Genomic DNA, 17601 nt, shown 5'->3' with positions numbered 1-17601 from the left:
GGGACAGACTGTCAGGGACAAACTATTTCACACTCTCACTTATTCAATCTATTCCCCTCCAGGACTAAAAGGCACCGGGAGACTCGCGGCCGTGCGGCAAGATGAAAGCTGCATATGACATTGATTTTGGCGTACAGGCCGACTGATTTAGTTTCATGGGATAACTGTGTCCCCCCCCCCAACTCATCACATGTCTCAGTGTGACAAATCGGCTCATTCGTGGAAAACTCCATTAAACTTTAATCAAAGGGGAACAGCAGATTTTTGTTTGTCCGTCTTCAGCGTTGGGCGTGTTTATGCTGTAACGACATGGCGCTGCGGAGGCCAGGATGCACACGAATGCATCAGGGATGGCAGCCACGCGTGGCCTTGGTTGATGCTCCGTTTCCATGGCAACACTGAGTTCGTCATCATCACGCAGGGCTGGTTTAGCGTGCAGGTTTCTTTAAATAGCCACAAACACTTTAGAACACAACACAAGGCTGACACATTCTGAAAACTGCCTGCGTGACCTTCATTGTAGTCTACAGGGTGGTTTGGGGGGGGGGGGGGCACACATGTATAATCCCCCCCCCCAAAAAAAAATTTATTCGCTAAAGTATTGAAGAAAACACAATTTTGATTGACAAACAGGCAATTCCATTTTTTTAAAGCTACAGTATGTAGGTTTAGTGTCATCTAGTGGTGATGCTGCAGATTGCATTATGCTATTGCCAGTTGCCAATTGATTTTTGTGTCTTTGGCAAAGGGGATTCATGTTCCCTTGCCTTGTGATAATCAAGCTGTATAATACTCCATTTCAATAAGACATAAGGGTTCTCAAACGTGTTAGTGTGCACTAGCTACTGGTTAACGGTATATAGAGAAACAACCAGAGATTTCTTGCTTTTTAAAAAAGTCGTCCAGCTGCGCTGCACAATGCAAAAGATGAAGTCAGGGTATAATTTTTTTTAACTACTATACCAATATGGCCACCTCCATGAGGGGGGCCATTAGCATGTAGCATGAAATTCTAATTGTAAGATCATGAAAATACATCGATTCATGATTGCAGGTATTATAAATGAACAGATGGTTATGAATGCTGTATTCGTTTATGCTAACAAACACCCCTAAATCCTACACACTGTAGCTTTAATAACCTGACATATGACACGCGGCGCCCATCAAGTGTACGTACAGTGCAAAATGTGTACTACTAATGATGTCATGCTTGTGTGGGCAGATCTTTTTGGGAGTTTAAATGTACATTTTCTAATAAATAACAGCACATATTACACGGTGGTGACATTTCAAACACTTGCCAACAGTTACAGACTCATCCAGACTCTGTGTCGCCTCAGAGGAGATGACCGGCGCCGTGGGTGGAGGCAGAGTCATTAATCAGAGCCAGGTCATATCACGGTGCACCATCTAGAAGTGTCAGAGGTCTTCGCGGTCTCTCTCAGACAGAACCTCAGCACCAGAGCTGTAAGGTCACACAGCCGCAGTGCAGCAGTATCACCTCTAGAGGGAGCTATGAGTAAGCGATAATGAAGGTGATCCATGCAGGAACTCAGGCTTGTTTAAATTACACAAAAATGAGTGAAATCAAGGTCATTATAAATAAACTTTAAATAGGTGACACAGCAGGTTTAAACATCTGTTTGTGGCTTTGTCACTTCTTGAATTAATGGACAGTTTTTTTTTTTAATAAAACATGATTCATCTCGACAGCAATAACATTTAGGCCACGTTCACGTTACACGTTGAATTCATCCAAATCAGTTTTTTGTGCCATAACTGACCTTTTGTCTGGATGGTTCACATACGTGTTTGTAACTGACGTACACCAGATCATGACAAAAACTTATTTATTTAAATCAAACCAAATAACTGACAGATTATTTAAGATTGTGTAAAAAATAAATAAAATTGATAAAGATTTGACCCGTGACATCTCTAATGACACCACGCCCACTTTACAAATCCTCAGGCATGTAAAACAAAATGTTACATAGGCTTTTAAACAGGTTCCCGAACAACAAAACATCTAAACTCATTCCCATCAAATCAGCCGCTTGCCTGTATATCGTATATTAGCATGGAATCAGAAATTTGACATCGACTGTTGGCTGAGCCCATCCAAAAATGAAATCACTTCTTGCCATCCACAGATGAAACAGACCTGTCAATGTTGATGAAAATCAGATTAGACATTCTTAAGATGCCACCATGCGAACAAACACAGTCGCATAGAGACAGAGGTGATCACAAGAGCACACACCTCCAGTGGCGTTCCAATGATTTACTGTAGTCACATTACTCAGAAAACATCATAGGCACAAAAGTGAATGAATAAATAAAGAAATGAATCATTTCAGCTGCCAATGTAAACACTGCCTAATTCATTCATATATATATATATATAAAACAAAAACAATTTAAATGGCAATGCAAACACTGCCAAAATTACATAAATAAATTTAGCTGGCAACGTAAACACTGCCTAATTCACATAAAAACCATTTCAACTGGCAATGTAAACATTGCCTGAATCACCGACTAAATAGAATAATAAATAAATCAATAATTTAATAATATAATTTAATAATAAAACCCAGCTCCATCCAGAGATGAGTGTGGTGTCTGTTTTCTGTTTCTATACCCTCCTGTCCTGTAGACCGGCAACATTTCCTGCAATTTCATTTTGCGATTTTTTTTCTTTCTGTAATTTATGTCTGTAGCATGGGCCAAGCAGAGTCTCACCCCTTTGAGTCTGTTCTGCTTGAGGTTTCTTCCTCAAATTATTGGAAGCCGTTTTTCCTTACCACCGTCACCTGTGTTTAGACCTTACTAGCGTGAAGCACCTTGAGGCAACTTTGTTGTGATCTGGCACTATATAATGAAAATAAATTGAAAATTGAACTGAAATTTCAGGTGGCAATGTAAACATTTCCTAAATCACATAAAAAAAAAAACAATTACTAAATAAATAAAATTTATTGATTTGGCATGGTCACACAACTCAGAAAGGACTAACTAGGCATTTAAAAACCAAGACTAAACAAACAAAAAGTATACAAATTCACATATCAGCCTTTAATGTGAACATGGCCCAGTCCAGATTTATTACTATTTTTTAAAATCAATTTGTTATTGTCACACGATTTACAAAGATCAGTGTTGAATGCATGCAAAGAGAACAAATAAAGGGTGAAAAAAAAAAAAAAAAAATCACACCACCAGTCATTTCAGCTGAGAATGTAAATGTAAATTCTGTGAGTGAAACTGCAAAGTGAGGTCATTTTGGGGGGAACTACCACAGGATATGCACTTAGTTTAAAAGACACGTGAAACTATAATTAAAACCCATTTAAATGATGTAATGTTTGAGGGCAGCAGCCTGATAATGTGGTGCGTCACCACATGAAGGCCTGGAAATGGATGAAGAGTTCTCATTAGATCACAACTCAGATACAAGCCTGTGTGCAGTCACAGCCATGAATAATTCAGTTCAGCTTCCTGGCATGAAACTCAGACGAGAAATTAGCAAAACACTGAGCAGCTGATAATTAGAGCTTCTATTGATTGTCAGATTTTTTTTCTTCCTTCCCTCCTTTGTAATTAGGAATCAGATTTTAGTGGAAGTGGCTCTAAGTGAGCATTTAGAGGATTAGCAGCTACGTCTAGTGTGCCGCTGACAGAATTGATGAATGTGGCTCCATTAGAATATTCACCACATGCAGGAACACTCCTCTGGTTTCACTGGTGAACACTTGGAGAAGCTCATGCACGGCTGCAAATGGAGCCGCATGTGTCCTCATTTAAGAAGTGGGACAAAACCAAGAATTAGTGCCAAGATCTTATGAATAAGAAGTGACTCACGCAGCGTGAGAGCAGCAGGAGTCGGTCCACGGACAGGCTGAGTGAGCCACACTGTGCCAGGAGACCAACATCCTGCAGAGCTGCTGCCCTGGGCATCCACGTTTGGCGAGAAACCAGACCTATCTGGAACTCCCTTTTTTTAAATTAGAAAAATCACATTAAAACAGCCTGAAAAACTTGCTCAATAATCATTTAATTAAACGTAATAATCCCCATTAATAAAGATGGTCACATGATAAATCAAATTCAAATTTATTAATTTCTATAGCGCCAGCTCACAATGAGATCGCCTGAAGGCGCTTTACGCAACACCATACCGAAAACAGAGAAAAAAATTGAATGAATAAAAAAAACAAAAGAATAAAAACACAGACAATAAATCTAATGATAAAACAAGGAAAACAAATGGGTTTTCAGTCTCGATTTAAAAGTCTCCATATTATCCGACTGCTGTATATATGCCAGAGTGTGATAAGAGATCGTTATTTGGATTAGTACCAAAGTAGAACTATAGACAACATTCATGCAAAGATGGCTCCATTTTGGAGAATAAAACCTGCATTGTCAACTGAAGTGTGTGTGTGTGTGTGTGGACTCTTCCTTGGCCCATGCGACACCCCTCCACCAAATTTCATGAAAATCTTTTCATCAGATTTGTAAAATCCAGGTGGCTCTGTGATACGAGTATAGTAGTTGGATGCCCAATGTATAGACGGAGGATCATTTCCAGGTCTGTGCTTCACGCTACCCGTCTGGGTTCCACTGACGTGTCACTTCATCCATTTGCCTCATGGTTACCAGCCTCGACTAAAGAAGTAACCTTCCATGGACTGGCGTATTGTCCGGGGGGGGGGGGGGGGGGGGAGTCATCGCAGTGGTGACCTTGGTAGCCATCAGATCTAAGCTTTGGAAATGAAACCGATACGTTAATTTCAAACGACATGCAACTTTAACCACAGCCGAACCCAATTTTCATCATGCACATAACGTTTCCCTCTAACAAGTCCAGACATGTCCAGCAGGTGGCAGGCAGGTATAGCACGCTAGTTTATCAGAGTTAGAACCAGTGGCAAGGCCTAGAAATAATCAGTTCCACCTCCAAAATGCGCCACATGCTTCCCTTTTGATTAACTACCACCACTAAACCACTGATATCGCACAATTCTGGTTACCTTCATTTGCCAAAAAGCTTTTCCAGACCGAGATGCCCAATAAAACAACACTTGAACGTGTGACTGTCGACTTCCCAGTAGAAGGGAACAGTCTTTTTAGTGGTGGCTCATGTGATTGATGCCTTGGCCTTGCCAGTGGGCATGCTGGAATGTTAAGAGGGTGAAAATGTTCCATTTAATCCCAATCATCTTGAAAGCCTGCAGCGCTGCCATCTCTGTAGAGTACTGCTCCTGGAAGTGGTGAGGGAGGGGAAAGTAAAGTGGTGTTTCTTCTTTATCTTTGTGTTCAACGAAGGCTGAAGGCGAATCTGTCGATATTGTAGTTTTGGGTCGATTACAAACGCTTGTGGTTGTAGAAAGGTCGTAAATGAGCTTGGCATTTTTCCTCGCAGTTGTGATCCACTTTCTCCATTGTTATTACTGCTGTCTTGTGCTCTTCTGAGCAAGAAATAATTTGAATAAATGTTCAACACAAGCCTGGCCAATAAATATGAGACCGGTGTTCTCAAGGATGAGTGAAGAAAAAAAAAGTGCAAGGCACTCACCCCTTAGTTAAAAATAAACCACACCAATCAAATTAAAGGAAACGATTACCGTGCTCATTTACCAGTAATTATCTGCATCTGGATTGATTGGTTTTCAGAGGAATAATTGAAGAGAAAGACACTTCCCAGGAGTGGACCATCTGAGTTTCAGGTTACTCCAACAAACGTTAGGTCTGAGGAGGGGATGTGTTTATGTGCAGGCATGCACATAACTGGTACCCATGGTGCTTCTGCGTGCTAAAAATAAATGATGCGCAACAGAAAACACAAGGGAAGCACTTTGTAAGAGGAAAACAATGATACATTGTAGGAAGTGTGTTTCCTTCTGGTGTGCATCAATGATGTTTAGCACACACGAGCACCAGTTATGTGCACCGCTGTTTATGCTGATTCCTCAGTGGAATAAGGAGTTGGGGTACTAATACGTCTGTCTGTGTCCTTGGACAAGACATTCCGTCTGCATCGTCTTAGATCTCCCAGCTGTAAAATGGGACCAGTCTTTTGCTGGGGAAGTAACTTACATTGGACTGGTGTCTTGTCCAAGGGGAATCAGACTATCATCAGCTCTACACAATTTGCAGAGAAGCACCAGTGGACCTCAGAGTCTATGTAAGACTTAAAGCTTTACAGAAAAGCAAACGTAAGGGTGTTGAGGATACTGGTAACCAGTGACCAAAGGTTACAACTGGATATCTTCAGTGCTCGATCTCATCAAATAATTTTTCTATGCGTAAGGGTGTTGAGGATACTGGTATCCAGTGACCAAAGGTTACAACTGGATATCTTCAGTGCTCGATCTCATCAGATAATTTTTCTATGATAAAACAACTCACATGAAGCGTTGTGATGGAACATTAGCTACGAGAGTTTGGCCAAGTGGTGGACTTTTCAGGACAGGATCCAGTGTGCAGGCATCTCATATCACTGAGCTGCTCAAAACTGCCTCTTGATAACCAGTGTTCCTGGTGGAATACCTCGACACTGTCGTACATACCCAAAACTGAACCCTGCACTGCTGTCGGATGTATAAACACACAAGGAGCTATTTATACCGACTTTATCTCCTCACTCTGAATGAATATCTGTGTTCCCTTCTTTGTCCTCTCACTTCAACAGATACTGTTGCCATGGTGCTCTGAATCAGTGACATCATGAGGAAGCACGCGCATGTGGAAATGAATGCTGGAATATGTGGCCGTAAAATGTCAGGTGACATACAGACGTGCCAACATTTAGCAACCAGCTACAACACAAAAAAACAAGGTTATACAACATATTTATGAAATTGGTGTCACGCGATGATTGGATTAGAAGTGATGGTTACTTGGAGGGGGGAGGGGCTGACTTGTTTCACACATGTGGTGTCCACATCTGCTTTTTCCAGACTTTGCTACGTTACCATGGTGTGTTTGGTTACCAATTAATAGTACAGAATATGCTGTTATTAGCATATGCAGTCATAGTTTCGGTTTATCATCATTCACAGAGAGCGTCAACGGTTGTTAGCATTAGCACATATGCTAAAGTTAAACCAAAATTTAGCAGTTTCTTGAAGGTAGCCAGACACTTTTCAAATACGGCACTTAACGTAATATCTCGCATAAACCCCACATAATTTTGTACTTTGACAAGTTGCTGGCTAGTTATGAAGTTTCAAGTTATTCTTTGTGCGCTAAAGAGGTAGGCTCAAGATAACAGTCTTCTTCGAAAGACTGAACGTTAATATTTTCCAAATCCCTTCCACATGATTCCTGAGCCTATGTTTGACCCCATTTTTGAACTTTCACATCAAAATGGTTCATACAAAAACTACCTGCCACCTGTTGGATTCCTAACAGAAACCGGTCCCTATTTTGAGCCGGATAAACGTAGTACCCCCAATTAGGGTTGCCAACAGTCTCTTCAAAACACAAACAAAAAACAAAAGGAACTGTTCCGTATTTAGAAACAAATGTACACATTGAATAGTTTAAGAATTGTTTAACACACAACAAAAAGCAAAAAATAAATAAATAAAAATCATCATGCCAGGAGGGGTAAAGGCCATCTGGTTGGTCGGGCCTACCTACGAGGTGACCCTGATTTATTTTGCAACACCGAGGCCCCGCCCCTCAGTCACACCTTTAAAGCTGCTACACCATATGCACCCAACACCCACTTCACCGACTCAGTTTGGCAGCACCGAAAGAGGAACGAAAGGGGGGGGGGGGGGAAGCACCTTTCCGCCAAACTGAGAAACGTGTGCAAGTATGGAAGTATTTGACTTGAAATTTAATTATTGTTGGGAAAAAAAAAAAAAAAAAGATCTAAAATTGAAGCTCTGAGCTAAATGATAAAAGTCACCAGGTGTCTCAAACTAAAATTTATATCTAATATTATCCCATAAGTTTGGGACAGTTTAGCACCACCTGTCCTCTTCAGTGCTTCAAGCAGTGTGACGTCATTGCTTCAGCATTTTAAAACAAAATCATTTCCGGAAGCATTGTTTCATTTACTGTTTCAAGTGGGTGTTAAAACAGAGAATCGCTTCGAGTAAAAAGCTTGATTCATTTACAGTTCCAAGCAAGTTAAAGGGGTTACTTCATATTTTTCACTTTAGGATTTATTAATAATAATAGTTTGGCCTTAATCTTTTTGCTTGGGACAAAATCTTTATTTGGTACAGTATTGATTTCTAATGCAGCTGCATAATGTGATGGTGCAGAGTAAGCATAAAAACACTCAGCTTTTTGTTACCACTGAACAGGTGAAAAGGTCATTAAAAATGTCCTGCAACACAGAGAGGGTCACTATGGAGGTCAAAATGCACATTTACCCCACTAAATGTAGAGAAAACTTTAAAGACAAGTTATGTTAGCTGCTTACCTTAGCCTGATAGTCATCAAGTAACATTGCTGTCCAGGTCAGTCATTACAAATCAACTGCTGACAATGTAATGACTCAGTGGACAGCGGTGTTACTTGACTATCAGACTAAGGTAAGCAGCTAAATATATGACTAGCCATTTTAAAAGATTTCTTTATATTTAGGATCCGTAGTGATCCTCTCTGTGCCATCAGACACGTAATGACATATCACCTGTTCAGGGGTAACAAGAAGCGGGTCACCGAGTGTTTAAAAGTGTGATGAATGTGTGTTTTGTGACACACACACATTTAACGGTGAATTCTGAAGTAACTGTTTAGTAATCATTTATTCATGGTTTTCATACCAACTTATGAATTTATATATTAAGTAATAGATGCTAAACACCATGAATAAATGAACACATTAGTGAACTTTGAATTTAGTTAATGCTTAATTCTACACAAACATGAAAATTATCAGTTAACTCTTAATTAGCCGGCGTCAATGCTTAGTACTACATTAACTAACAAACATGATATATTATTCCTCAACACATTAGTTAACACTAAATTAACCCTCAGTTAATGCTTATCACTGTAGCTAATGTACACGTATTGTAAAGCGTTAGCAGTTTAATGTTAAGCTGCTTCATTTATGCACAATGACACGTCACTATGTGGCTTGTAAATGGTTTTTATTAGCAAAATAAGGGAGATGAATCTACAAAGATTCTCCATCCATGGAGAACATACACGTACATCAACAGGTTGTGGCAGGTTTTTTTTTTTCTTCTCCATATGAAGAAATCAGGGACTTTTTCCTTTTTTCTTAAGTCACTCTTGTTGGCAAGTCGTACTGATCTGGAACCACAGAACAGGCTCCCTTGTTCGACACCAGCTTCACAGATCCGAAGCTGTGCTTTTGCTTTAAAGTGTCACTAAAAGAAAGAAAGAAGAAAAAAAAAAAAAAAAAAAAAAGAACGATGTCTGAACACTAAACCCCCCCCCCCCCCCCCGCGTGTTAAAACTGTCTTTTCTGTGCTTCATTTTTTTTTCTCCGTAACACATTAGAATATACAGTAAAATGTGCTGACGGGTCTGAGCGCGCTGCCCCCTCAGCGCCGCAAGTAACCGCTTTCCAAATGATGGAGAATGAATGTTTACAAGCCAGGACCCCAGGTTTAAGTTAGCAATGTACATCTCAGTATCTTACTGTAGGCACAGCCTGATGGGCCTACCGTTGTCATGGGGAGTGGCGGTGATGGGGTAGGAGGACTGTGGAGGCTACATGTCCATCACCATGGAGACCCATGTACTTTCAGACCAGAGGGACTCTTCCTCATCTTAATAGTGGAGCGGTGTGCACAGACGAAAGCGATGACGCGAACGTATGGAAACAGTTTGTGTTTCGAACAATTCAGCAGGCAACAGAACGAGCGACATGCCAAGGCACGAGTACCAACAAACCGGGCTCACGGCGGAGCCTCGTCCCCGACGGCTGGTGGGAAGGAAGAAAAAGAAGCATTTCCACCAGCAGCAAAGATTCCGCTTCCGGAGACACTGCCGCCGCCGCCTTCTCCTCCGAAAACATACAAACGAAAGGAGTTAAAAAGGAAAACTTATGTCAAATTTGCAATGTAGCTTTTACAATGACAAAACATCCTACACAAATGTCAAAAACACTACTTGAAAATGTCTCGAAGACAAAAACATAAATAACTTAAAAGTGGCGTTATAGTACAGCACTGGTCCAGGACTGATCCTCCAGGTTCTTTCGTCTTCCCCAAAGATGCACAATATGCCGACTCCACCACCTGAGGAGGAGGAGACGCAAACCATAAGAGCAGGTTTCTTCTTCCCTACATCTGTAATTTGTATAAACAAATTATTTAAAGACTACAAACTTGTGCATCTTTGTGTAACTCTGTTGAAACCAAAAATGAGCAAGTGTTCATTCAGTTATTTTACAAATACATCAGGTTCATTATTTGAAAATGAAATTATACCTTTGTGCAACTATTTCTAATGTGGAAAAACCATCAAGAAAGTATTCACATTATTAATCCCGTTTATTTTTTTGCAAAGCGCTACGCGGTTATACCAAATGATGTCCAGCAATAAAAACAAGGAAGGACGGGAAGGTTTCTTGCCAGGAAACGGCTCGTCGTGGTCTCGTTGGTCGTCCCGCTCAGAAGAGACCACAGTCTTTCAGGTTGTTTTGATGATGACATCAGTAACGGCGTCAAAGACGAACTGCACGTTCTTGGTGTCGGTGGCGCAGGTGAAGTGGGTGTAAATCTCTTTCGTGTCCTTCCTCTTGTTCAGATCCTCGAACTGACACTGAATGTAGGCGGCCGCTTCCTCATACGTGTTGGAGCCTAGAAAAGACAGACGCAGCGGCAGGCATGGTCAAGAGAAGGAGTGAGCGATCTCATATGTCCAGTTAAGCATGCATTTAGATACTGATTACACTGTCAGGGAGGGGCTGTCAAAAAAAAAAAAAAAAAAAAAAAAAAAAAAAGGAAGCTGATCAATGCCCTGCAAAGTCACTTTCAAAAACGTGGGGATAACTCATTACAAACACTCAAGCTAGCGCTACAACGGCATAAACAGTCTGTGTGTAAACTGTAAATACATGTACGCGTGAACTGCCGCGGTTCAGCAGCTCAGCCACCATGCACACGCAACGCATGTGGTGTGAAACCTGCTTTAGATGACACTGTGGTGGAAGATCGCTAAAGTTATAGAGCAGCTAAAATTTTCCAAGGTACGGATCATGTTTCAAACCGTGAGCTTCTAGGAAGCCTACCTGTGAACGTGAGAATGGGTCACAAAAATTTCTTAGAGTTTTGGTCAAAGTAAAGTTTTAAATTTAGATCGTAACTTAAAAAAAAAAAATGCTACTAGGTTCAGTTGTAAACGATAAAACAAAGCGCTCTTTGCGTCTGGAAAACGCGTGCTGGTCTCACCAGTGTATTCTGGGTAGCAGATGGTCAGCGGGCTCTTCTTGATCTTCTCTTCAACAGATCCTTCTTGTTGAGGAACAGGATGATGGAGGTGTCCGTGAACCACTTGTGTTGCAGATGCTGTCGAACAGCTTCATGCTCTCGTGCATTCGGTTCTGAGGAACGAAGAGGATGCGGGCTACAGCGCTTTGCATTGTGGGAACACAAACTGCACGGTTTATGATACTTCTCAACCCACTCACCATCTCCTCGTCTTCAGCGAGAACAGGCCGACGACGGCGCCTGGAAGCGCTGCACGACGTCCCGCGTGGGAAGTCCTTACCCGACAGAAACACCCCATAATCTCTCATCAGCCGTTAAACTTTTCACCGAAAACCAGCTTAATTTCTCGAATAGTGTCCACTCGGATATTCCTCACAGGTCCAGAAAAAATGTTGATAAAGCAACTCGCGCCGTCTCGAGCAGCGTATGAAACAAAGGAATTCAGCCGAGAGGGTGGGACCACATCTCACTCAAGGCCTGCCCACAGGGAAATGACGTCACCGACACGCATGAAAAAACTCACGCATGCGCACGAGGGTTCAAGCATGATTGGTGTAATCGCACGTCATTCAAATCCATATAGTTAAAAAATAAAATAAAAGGGTTGGTTTATTATCTAATAGACCACGTAGTTTGGGAAGCCCTGCAACTTATACTTCAGTATGACTTATATACAGAAAATTCACAAGTTTGTTATTACTAATGGTAACTATAATGTTGTTGTTGTCCATTCGGCTGCTCCCAGTTTTGTTCGGGTTCGCCACAGTGGATATAGCCAGATCCGCATTGGTAATTGGCACAAGATTTACGCCGGATGCCCTTTCTGACGCAACTCCAGTTTCACCTGGAGAAACACACATTGCTGCTGGTGTTCCAAAGAGGTCTCCCATCCAAGTACTAACCAGATCCCGCCCTGCTTAGCTTCTGAGATGACTATTTATATAAAACTTTCCCAAGAATAAAAGCACTAAACAAAATAAGCTCCAATAATAAAAGAATAAATGCCAGGAATAAAAAATGCACTACAACAATGCACAAACTTCCCAAATTAAAGAGCTCATAGCACAGAAAAAAGTGTGACTTATAGTCCAGTGTGGCTTATATATGGTTTTTCCTCTTCAAGAGGTATTTTTTGACATGTGCGGCTTACAGTCCGATGCAACTTATACTCTGGAAAATACAGTATATATGGGATGTTTTTCAAAAGATGGCACACTGACAACAGACATTTCTGTGCACTGGTGCTCCAAGTGGCTATGGCATAAACTAGTCGCATCACGCTGTGATTATCAGTTGTTTCCAGTAAAAAATATTTTTAAAAACCCCCTAATTTTTGTGGAATTTGAGTTACAATTTTGGGATACAAGTCTTATAGCTTTTAAAATGTATCTTCAAGATGGTGCAACAAACAAGATGTCAACTCATCCAATTCAAAGTTAAGAACAGCACACACATCACCCAAGGCTACAAGTATAAAATGGGATTTACAGATAGTGAAGCCTGGTCGCACTGATTTTCACCTGTAGCATTGCTGGCATCCCCCCAACAAGGCAAGAGGATTAAAGGAGAAAAGTTAAGATTAATACCAACCGAGCAGGGTTGAGAAGGTTTGTCTTCTAATTAATAGTCAGACGTTGTACCTACAGTATCCTGCACAGATTTGTGCCCCGTAAGCCTCCGCACTCCCCGTTTGTCCGGGGTGAAGGACCTTTGAGTTTCAGATAAATAATTCTCTCGCCTCCAGCTAACATACTCACTGAGCCGCAGTGTACTGCTGAATGATCGGGTGACCCCGGGCACGCTTTCCCACAGGCCTTCTCGGTATTCTGTTCACAAGCCCCCTGTCTGAAGACCCTCATTGATCAGCAGCTCCTTAAGCTCCTCTCGTTTTATTGAGCAAGGAAAAACAGTTGCACCACCGCCGCACAAAAACGGGTAAATGGGAGTTTGATTTATATCGGGATCAAATGCAAATCATTTTACAAGTATATATCATTATGTTGTAAATGAGGTGTAAAAGCCTTTCAATTCTCCACTCTAAATTAGTGTACAATCCAAAATCATTAAAGTTTGGTTTTCCAATTAGTGCTCACCAGCTATGCAAAATGAAATTTCTTCTGTTTGCCTTGTAATTATTGTATGATCGTGCTGTCTGATGTGGAACTAACTCCACTTATATTTCAGCATAGTCTTTCTGCAGAATGTGCAACATGCAATAACTACACAAATTTATTTTTAATGTGTAAATTTGCAATTATTTCCATTCTTTTTGCTGAATTCAAAATTACTGCTGGGTTTTTGAAAAACAAAATACAATAAAAATTATTGAAACGTCAAAATTTCTGCAAGCGCTTATATGTCTTGTTGCTCAGCCATCCACAAAAAATATAAATACAGTGGCATGAAAAGTGTGGGTAAACTCTAAAAAACGAACCGCTGTCTCAACAAGAAAAAGTGATGGAACAATTTGCATAGATTTTTAAAAGTTATTTCAACTTAACTCGAGAAGTTCTGTAGCATTAACTCAGTTGATAGTTGAAATAACTAAGTTGAAATAACTTTTCAGTTTTTCTCGTTGAGATAGCAATTCCTTTTTAAGAGTGTAATTGTTTCCACAAATAAATAAATAAATATCAAATTAAATAAATAAAATTCAGGATTCTCTATATTAAAATTTAAAAAATTTTGATACTAAAACCAACTCTGCAATGCCACATGAGTCAAATAAAAATAGTAAAGTCAAAACAATGGAATGCAAAAATATGGGCACCCTCCAACTAAATTATCACAATTATTGCCAGTTGTCTGTAGACAAGGTGACAGATTGAGACATGAACATTTTCACGTCATTGAATGTCTTGACTTTCTTTATGTCATCAGCCAAGAAATACCCGTAGTATGGAAGTGTATGATAAATCTGTCAGGTGTGGGCAGGTCTCAAGAACTGAGTGACTATACAAGAAGAAGACAGGTGAGGGAAGCCACCAAGACACTCATAACAACTTTGAAGAAATTACTGGGAAAAATTACATCACTTTTATTGTAATAACAAATAAATGGTAAAATTCAGTAACATTTAAACAACAACAAAATGTTAAAATATTAAATTATATTACATAAGTTATAGGGAAAGATATTTTAATTTAAAAAATTTTAAAAGTTGAATAGAAAATAAAATGTGCATGTTTTAATTAAATTAAGTACACAAAGTTATAGGCAAATTTCACAAGAACATTCCAAAGAAATTTCAGAATATGTTGAAAATAATGTCATGGTTAAAGAAGGGTGGGGGCACCATACCACAATGATGGTGTATCCCACTTCACAGTGAACACCCTTCCATTCCCTCTCAAATTTGTCAAAATACAGACACGGTCTCATTTCTGTGAAACTGAGAATGTGAAGACACACATCAGCTTTTGACAAACTACAAAACTTCCATCTCCATCCTGTCAAAACCATCCACCCTTTTTTTTAAAGCTCTTCCTCAAATCTTCCTGACAGATAGCACCTCATGGCTGTCATGCTGATGCAGCTCACACCTTAATTATTCACCTTTAACAGCAGCCTACACAGAAAGTCACTCACCCTCTGTCACATATTCTCTTTGTTAAGAGATTAGACGACTCCACATGGCCTAGATATTAAATAAAGTTTTTTGTTCCAGCTCTAACACACTAAATTTGACAGTGGAGAGAGATGGATGTGTGGGCTTATAAAAAAAGTGACTAAAAGAATCGGCTCAACAGCGCCCCCTGTTGAACAGTGCGACCTGGTTTTCACCTTCATGCTGGTGAGCACAGAAATGTCAGAGCATAAATGGTGCATCCTCTTTATATACATCCATCCAATCCTGCATCTTCTCTTTCAGTTTGAACAGATCGATACCACAAGGATGGAGATGAGCATCATCGCCACAGGAAAACCACGAGGCATGACAGAACGCAAAGTCCTTGATCCAATCTCCTTTTGACGTGCAGAACTGAGAAACACCCAAGATCAAAGCGGTCAGTGTCTATCCCTGAAATGCCATATGTTGCATATCAAAATGTTCAGAACAGTCTCAACTCCTTCAGTGCAAGACCTATATTTCTCTACAGCACTGTGTGAATATAAATCTTCTAATAGGAATAAGATGAAAAGTTGACCAGGATGCTGGTGAGCAGTATTACAGTGCATCCAGAATGTATTCACAGCGCTTCACTTATACTTACATAACATCAGAATTGCAATGAGATTTTACTCCTCAAATTCTACATATTGTGTCCACGTCTGATGCACAGGCATTGATTGATTGACTAATGATTATTGCAACTCTCTTGGGTGCCATGCACCACAGTTGTAACCAAGGTTGTAAAATTTGACTAAATTATTCAAATACAAGCCTTTTTCATTGCCTTCCTTCATGTGTGAGGAAATACCTTTTTAGGGATTTTTATTTTTCATCTACTAGTCAGGTACCATTATTTTTCAGCTAATCAACCTTGACAATAAAATAAGCTCAAATCTCAGCGGTAAGACTCCAAATTGACTTTAACCCTTAGAGTCCTCTTGGTATCTTCTTGATTTTGCTGCACTTTAAGAAATTCCCCTTTGAAGGTACTTTCTTTTAGTATAATGCCATATGTTGCATATCAAAATGTTAAGAACAATCTCAACTTTCTCAGTGTGAGACCTACTGTATATTTGTCCAGAGCACTGTGTGAATATATGAATCTATAATAGAAATAATACGAAAAATTGACCAGGATGCAAGAGAGCATTATTACAGTGCATCCAGAAGTATTCGCGGCGCTTCACTTTTCCACATTTTGTTATGTTACAGCCTTATTCCAAATTGGATGAAATTCATTTTTTCCCTTCAAAATTCTATACACAATACCCCATAATGACAATGTGAAAAACATTTTTTGATATTTTGCAAAGTTATTAAAAATAAATACTAAGAAATCACACATACATAAGTATTCACAGCCTTTCCCATGACTGAGCTCAGGTGCATCTGGTTTCCACTGATCATCCTTGAGATCTTTCTACAGCTTTATTGGAGTCTACTGGGGTAAATTCAGTTGATTGGACATGATTTGGAAAGGCACACACTTGTGTACATATAAGGGATTTTTTCAGCAGCAGGAACTGAGAGACTAGTCAGGATTGAGGGTAAGATGAATGCAGCAATGTACATAGATATCCTGGATGAAAACCTGCTCTAGAGCGCTCTTGACCTCAGACTGTGGCGACGGTTCATCTTTCAAAAGGACAATGACACTAAGCACACAGCCAAGATATCAAAGGGGTGGCTTCAGGACAACTCTGTGAATGTTCTTGAGTGGTCCAGCCAGAGCCCAGACCTGAATCTGACTGAACATCTCTGGAGATATCTGAAAATGTCTGTGCACTGACGCTCCCCATCCAACCTGATGGAGCTTGAGAGGTGCTGCAAAGAGGAATGGGTAAAACTGCCCAAAGATAGATGCACCAAGCTTGTGGCATCATATTCAAGAAGACTTGAGGCTGTAATTGCTGCCAAAGGTGCATCAATACAATATTAAGCAAAGGGCGTGAATACATACATACTTTTTTAAAGTTTTTAATAAATTTGCAAGAAAAAACAAAAAACCCAAAAAACAAAAACAACTTTTTTTTTCATGTTGTCATTATGGGGTATTTTGAGGAAAATTTTTAGGGAAATAAAATTAATTTATTCCATTTTGGAATAATGCTGTAACCTAACAAAATGTGGAAAAAGTGAAGCGCTGTGAATACTTTCTGGATGCACCGTATTTAGGTGAATCTGAGACTTAATTTGAAAATGTTTGGAGTGTCTTCTCTCAGATGTTAAGGCGCTATAAAGCTGCAGTTAATTCACCAAACAGACAGGAATGTGCATCTCTGATTAAAAACTGATCAGCAGGCGTCTTCTCATTGCACTTGTTCCGGCTTTAAACATGAATAAATCATTGAAAGCATTATCGTAGTCTTTCCAGCTACAATCAATGCTTCCTGATTGCTTTAATTTTACTACAATGTGAACAGTAGGAAATGAGCTCCAAACTTCAGAGTAGCAACAGGAGGTCTCTGTTGGTATCTGCTCTGCTGAATTGTGTAGTAAGACAAATGAAGGGGTCAAAGCACAATAGTAGTCTAATCACATCTCCCAATA

The 17601-nt window shown here is 40.0% G+C and overlaps 1 pseudogene; it reads right to left on the bottom strand.

Moving 5' to 3' along the window:
- Window positions 1-10599: 10599 nt before the first annotated feature.
- Window positions 10600-14963, bottom strand: LOC117504451 (annotated as a pseudogene).
- Window positions 14964-17601: the final 2638 nt, after the last annotated feature.

The sequence above is a fragment of the Thalassophryne amazonica genome, chromosome 22 (assembly GCF_902500255.1).
Source record: "Thalassophryne amazonica chromosome 22, fThaAma1.1, whole genome shotgun sequence".
Classification (NCBI taxonomy): Eukaryota; Metazoa; Chordata; class Actinopteri; order Batrachoidiformes; family Batrachoididae; genus Thalassophryne; species Thalassophryne amazonica.
Note: the sequence above shows the minus strand (reverse complement) of the source record. Positions and strands in the feature narration are given on the sequence as shown.